This window comes from Peromyscus maniculatus, chromosome 1, assembly GCF_049852395.1.
Source record: "Peromyscus maniculatus bairdii isolate BWxNUB_F1_BW_parent chromosome 1, HU_Pman_BW_mat_3.1, whole genome shotgun sequence".
Taxonomy (NCBI): domain Eukaryota; kingdom Metazoa; phylum Chordata; class Mammalia; order Rodentia; family Cricetidae; genus Peromyscus; species Peromyscus maniculatus.
The window spans coordinates 209,426,995-209,433,929 of NC_134852.1; the positions used below are offsets into that span (position 1 = coordinate 209,426,995).

Genomic DNA, 6,935 nt, shown 5'->3' on the forward strand with positions numbered 1-6,935 from the left:
TCCCAGTACTCTCTCCCTCAATCCCCTCCCTGCCTCATCCTTGTAGATGTAACCAACTGTCTTATTAAATAAGAAACACAGAACCAATGCAAAGAAGAAAGCCAAGAGGTCAGAGCTAAGAGCTAAAACCTTACCCTTCCTCCTGCGGTGGTCCTACCTCTCCGAACCAGAGCTAATTCCTGTGTGTCTGTCTTTTTATAGTGTTTCTGTTCTGCCTTCTCATTGGTTGTAAACCCAACCACATGACTGCCTCATCACGGCCTGTCTGTATAGACCTCCAGGTTTTCTATGGTTGGTATTGAGATTAAAGGCATGTGTATCCAATACTGGCTGTATCCCTGAACACACAGAGACTTACCTAGCTCTGCCTACCAAGTGCTGGGATTACAAACGTATTCCACCACTGCCCTGCTTTCCTATGGCTTGCTAATAGCTCTGACCCCAGGGCAACTTTATTTATTAACATACAAATAACATTTTAATACAAATAAAATATCACCATACATCCCTATTGTTCCCATTCCCCCAGTCCACCCACAAATTCTGCTCATTTCCCCTTCCCAGGGAGATCCATGCTTCCTACCTTGAGCCTTCCTTGTTAGTTAATTTTTCTGGGTCTGTGGGTTGTAGCATGGCTATCCTTTACTTTACAGCTACTATACACTTATGAGTTAGTACATTCTGTGTTTGTCTTTCTGGGTCTGGGTTATCTCACTCAGGGTGAATTTTTATAGTCCCATCCATTTGCCTGCAAATTTAATATGCCATTTTTTTTTACAGCTGAGTAATACTCCATTGTGCAAATGTAACACTTTTTTTTTATCCTTCTTTGGTTGAGGGACATCTAGGTTGTTTCCACTTTCTGGCTATTATGAATAAAGCTGCAATGATCATGGTTGAACAAGAGTCCTTGTGGTAGTATGGAGCACATGCCCAAGAGTGGAATAGCTGGGTTTTGAAGAAGATCGATTCCCAGTTTTCTGAGGAACCACCCTTTCTGTGGTGGCTGTACAAGTCTGCACTCCCACCAGCGATGGAGGAGTGTTCCTCTTGCTCCACATCCTCTCCAGCATTTTTTTTAATTAATACTAATTTTTTAATGTGAAAACAACTAAGCCGACTTTTTAAAGCAAACAAGCCATAACAATACAGCACTATTTCAATAATGAAGTGCCCATAAAATGGTATTAGTACAAAGATCTAAGCAAATCTCAAAGACTTAGATTAGTAATTAGAACATCACGCAATATTTATTTTAGCAAGAAGCTTAATGGGTAAAAGAAGCAACATATGACATTATAAATTCAAGTATGCAATTATAATTTACAAATTATAAAAATTCTCCCTTTTCATAGCCAGTTGCTTTCGAATGGTGAAATTTTAGCGCCGCCCCCCCTTAACTGAATGTCTGCTCAACAATCCAATTGAACAAACACATCTACCCAAATTTACATCCCAGAATACCTAAGTAAACTGAAGGCATTATTCAGGAGAATGAGTTCTATTCATTTTCGTCATCTGTGTGATCAGGTTGCAAAGGACGTGCTTTTCTCTTTGCTGTTCCTAAGCCGCTGCACCCGGCTTCTTCGGGAGGGAGCTGGTTCTCTTTTTCTGAATCTTTGGGGGACAGCCTGAAGAATTCTCCGATGCCTTTTTGCCACTTCGGAGTTGGGCGCACACAAACTGGGTTCCCTCCCGCATGCTTATTTTCAGCTTTTCTCGACAAACACGATGCAGAATCGGTGACAAAGGTGGAGGAGCCAAGCACCTTCCTAGGGCTCGAGAGGCCACCACTTTTCTGTAGGCTCCTGGGACGCAGTTTGCTTTGGTCCGCACCATGTTCCTACAGGAAGAGACAACTCGCACCGACGCCCCAGCTGCGGATGTCTTAACTGGACAAGAACCCTCTCCAGCATTTTTAAGGACTCTCCCCAATGGCTTCCTGTCTGGACTGTTTCTTTATTTGCGGGGGTGGGGGGGTGTCACAGAAGCCTTCAATGTCCCCCATTCTCTCTCAATTATGAGTCTGTAGTCATCAATACCACTTCAAAAGAAGCTTCCTGACTGTGGACTTCCACATGTTTCACAGTGATAGCACAGACCACGGACATCAACTTGGCCTTGGTTGGCAATGTCCACATGTCCTTCAGTGGCAACATAGACCATGCCCATACCACTTCTCTGGTTTTGCTTCTCTCCACTGAGCTACGCCATCTTTTTTTTTCCAATTTCTTGAGACCACTTTTTAAAAGTATCTTCCCATCAGACCTGCTGTTCTCAGTTGTTCCGGAGATCGCACACTCTGCACATTCGCTCTCCTCCTTCTCCCCTGCTGCCCCCGCATCTCTGCTCAAAGCCTCTGTGGGTCTCTCAGGCTCCTCAGAGTGGCTCCCAAGTCCCATGGGTGCCAGTGGCCACTGCCATCTTGAATCAAGTGTTTTATTTAATCTGAAGAAGAAGAAAATCTAGCAAATTCTCACAAAGGAAAATTCCAATTCAAATGGTTTTACCAGCCATGACTAGCAAACATTGGGGAAGAAACAGTATTGGTCTCAAATTCTTTCAGAAAACAAGTAAGAGGCCATAGTTCCCAACTCATGTGATGAAAAGAAACTCTATGCACAAAATCTTCCGTATTTATACATCCTGAAATCCATACCAAAATATTAATAAATCTAATCCATGTATAATACACACAAGACATGTGACCAGGTGAGCTCATCACAAGAATGAAAGGGTGCCTTAGCATTCAAAATCAGTTACCATAACTCACCTTGTTAACAAACTAAAACAGAAATTTCCTGTGATTATTTCCATACAGGAACTTCCTCAAAGGGATAATGGTCTTCTACAAAACACTCTATGGTAGACATCACATTTAATAGTAAAAAACCAAAAATTCTTAAAGATTGAAAACAAGTTAAGGCACTTGTGTGGTGGTAATCTAATTATACTGAAATATGATTTTGATTGTATGTTAATAAATAAAGTTGTCCGGGGGTCAGAGCTATTAGAGCCATAGCAAGAGTGTGGCGGTGGTGGCACACGCCTTTAATCCCAGAAAGCCAGCCTTTAATCCCAGGGAGTGGTGGTAGAAAGCAAAAAGATATATAAGGCGTGAGGACCAGAAACTAGAAGCATTTGGCTGGTTAAGCTTTCAGGCTTTGGAGCAACACAGTTCAGCTGAGAGCTATTGGGATGAGGACACAGAAGCTTCCAGTCTGAGGAAACAAGACCAGCTGAGGAACTGGTGAGGTGAGATAGCTGTGGCTTGTTCTGTCTCTTTAAATAGACGAACAGACAGGAAAAGGAGCCCTCATTCGGGAAGCTGGGACACCGCAGGCGGAAGGGTGAGATTTTGGCTCTGAGCTCTGACCTCTCGGCTTTCTCTTTTGCATTATTTCTGTGTTTCTTATTTAATAAAACAGTTGGTTACATCTATACACTTGCTCTCAGTATTTCTGTCTGTTCAGCATTATAATGGAGGTCCTAGGATATGCAATACAATAAGAAAAAGTTTAAATAAGAGGCCTGGGGTGGATAGGAGATGTAAGAATTAATTACAAAGGGATGAGAAGGAACTTTGTGAGGTAGATAAAATAGGCTATGTTTTGATTGTGGCAGAGATTAAATGGATACACACACACACACACACACACACACACACACACACAAACATATACAAAACCTAAAGTTAAAATGAGTTTTATCTTGTTGTTGATAACATTTTGTCTCAATAAAGTTGATGTTTCAAAAATTAAACAGTGTTGAGGAAAGATCCCACTATATCAGCAACAACTTACTAGAAAAATTAGAAAGACCCCAGTCTCAGCTATGAATGGCCTGCCCTACATCCATCACCATGAATATCTAGAAATTAACTGAAAAATGCACAGGGTCCTTATAGAGAAAAATATAAATAAAATAAGACCCAAATAAATAGCATTATAGAACATCTTTGGGAACATATTGACATCAAATCCCTCAATATTAATACTTTAAATTATATACGAAACAAAAAAAATTGATTTTAATGGGTCTTAATAAAAATAAACCTACATGAATAGCAAAAGCATTTTGGAAAACTGAAAGGGAGCAAAGAAAGAAAACTTTGCCCTGATATTTAGACATTCTACCTGGCATGGCCATAAAGCTAGGGGGGCACCAGTGTGGAGACAGGTAGAAAAATGGAGTAAAGAAAGGAACTCAGAAAGAATTCCTATCGTGACCCATGAAGAGGAGGCACCAAACACGCAAGGCAAAGGAATGGATTATGAAGAAGGTGCTGTTGGTTAACTGGCAACTCTAATGAAGACTGTAAAATAAAGTTGTAGCTTCAATTCAAAACACATTCAAAAACATTTTTAAAAAGCACTAAATGTGAAAGAAAAATGTTAGGGATTTGTAGAAGTCCCACCATTGAACCTGAGGTTGGTAAAGGCTTAGTAAGACACACAAAATATAAACCATAGAATAAAAAAATGGTGAGTTTGATTACATTAAAATTAAAAATATATGTGCAAACACAGCCATTAGAAGCATAATTAATGAGTGGCAAATAATGAGCATTGTCCAGCTCAACACAGAAATGGGCTCTAGAATACAAGATTCTGCAAAGCAATAGGGTGGAAGCAAGAAATCCAGCATGGAGAATGGGCATTCCCAGAAGGGGAATTCAAAGTGTCATGAGTGTGTGGGAAATGTTGAAGCCCATTGCTGATTTAAAAGATGTAAATGAAAATGGCAATGGAATGCAGTTGCTAAAAACTGGAAGTCTGAGAATGTTGGTGAGGATGTGGGCAAACAGGAGCCCCATGCCAGCACTCAGCATGGTGCACAGTTCAGAAGATATCCTAAGCATGATGGTGAGCTCATGGTTGTTAGGATCCTGTACATGCGCAGCTTGGGGTCTTGTGTCTTACGTCATCAGTGGGTGCTGGCGACTGCATACCTGCCTTAAAAAACTGGACACAGACCCCCACCTCTCTCTCTGCTCCCCGCTTCCCTCCCCCACCAGGCCTGGCTCTCCTCTCTCTCCCTCCCCCCTTTCTGTCTTAATAAAGCTCTAAAAACTAACAGTGGGTTTTGCCTTGGACCATGACTTTTCTGCCAGTAACCAGCACCACCAACCAGCGCCGTTATTAGCTGTGTCCTTGAGAAAGAACATCCCACAGCCAGGATGCAGTCCTGCAGGAGAGACCTGGCGGCCTCCAGGTCCTGTAGCTTGTCCAGATGAAATGGGGACGGTGCAGAATGCAGTATCTGTTCAATCAGAACGGGACAGGTGGAGGATGTGCAGATCTGTCAGTGGTGTTAGGGTCCTGAGCATCTCTGTCTCAGTCTTCCAAGGACGGAAAGCAGGTAGGGCCTTTAGCACACTCTGGGAGCCTCTGCTGCGGGCCCTCCCTGCCTTAGAATGCCCATCCATGCTGTGGACAGGGCACCACTCCCACTCTACCTCTGGGGCCAAGTTACATAACCAGGCATCAGGAAGCTTTTGCAGGGGCCCTTTGAGGTTTGACCTACTTATCTTCCACCAGGAGATTTTTTTTTTTTTTTTGAAAATTCTCTTTGTTAAGATTTCTCCTCCTCTCCTCTTTTCTTCCCTCTGATTTTGACATCAACACAGAAGCCAGTGTGGACAGAATTTGGGAATTCAGAGATACTGCAGTTCACTGAGTCAGTCCCTGTCCCCTCCTCACCCTTAAGAAGTCTCTATAAGAGTTTCCCTGCAACCCAAAGACAAAGAACAAGGTTCCACCTCCACCCCCAGCCTTCCTCCCCAGGTCTTATCTTCTGAAGCCTTTAGAAACCCAGGGCTAGGATCCCAAGTGGAGGCCTGAGGGCCCAACATTCGACCTGGACTTTAGAGCCTCAAGACCTAGTCATGCTTCTTAAATCCATTACTCCAAAGAGGATCTATGGGTCTACAGAGTATGTTCCCAGCAGAACACATCAGGGGACAAGATAGACCTGCCTTTGGGAAGGGATGCCAGACATCAGCTTTGCGTTGCTTAGCATCTCCTCTGCCTGGCTGACCCCTGTCTGGGAATGTGTCATTAGACGTGAAAACAAGGAGTCTCCGAAGGGGGTTCTATCAGTCATGTGTACCTCAGTGTGAATAGGACGCATACAGACTTCTCTGAGGGTGGAGTGTAAGGGCTCTCGAGCACTCTGTCAGGAAAGATGGAGACTTCTGAGGCAGAAGGCAGAAGACAAAGAAGGGATGGGTCGCCAATGACAGGTCTCCCTCACTCCTGACTGGCTCGGGCTTGGGCTGCCCCAAAGCTTACAGAGCCCCTAGTGTACAGAACACTCTGCCAGGCCTGGCCACCCCGCCAGCAGTAGGCGACTTGTGCCAAACCTTCCCGTACTTTTTCTCTCTCTAGAAGTCGCTCCTCTTTGTCTTTGTCTCTGTTCCTCTGTCTTCTTTTGCCCTTCATTTTACTCATCTGCCATTTTCTCTTTGTCTTTCTCTTCTTCTTCCCCTCTTCCTCCTATGCAGCTGTGACTGGCCTGAAACTCACAAGCTGGCATCAACTTCACAGCAATCCTCCTGCCTCAGCCTCCCAAGCGCTAAGATTGCATGGGTGTCCCTCAACATGCTGTACTTTCTTGTCTCATGTTTATCCTGTCCCTTCTCATGTGGTTTCCTTTTAATCTTGTTTCCTGCATCCCCTTTGATGTCTCTTCCCACTTTTTAACTTGTAGGAGTCTGTTTTTAAAAATTATACACGACTTTTAAAAATACGTTTATATGTGTGCATCTGTGCGTGGGTTTGTGAGCTGCTCTCGGTGGATGCTGGGAACCCAACCCATGTTCTCTGCAGAGCAGCAAGCGCTCCTGACTGCTAAGCGTCTCCCTAGGCCTCTGCCCACCCTGAAAGTCAGTCTGTGGTTTCAGACACATGGTGTTTCTCACTTCATTCATTTTG

At 43.6% G+C, this 6,935-nt stretch overlaps 1 pseudogene; it reads right to left on the reverse strand.

Moving 5' to 3' along the window:
* Nucleotides 1-1,146: 1,146 nt before the first annotated feature.
* On the reverse strand, nucleotides 1,147-1,895 carry LOC102927414 (PCNA-associated factor pseudogene; annotated as a pseudogene).
* Nucleotides 1,896-6,935: the final 5,040 nt, after the last annotated feature.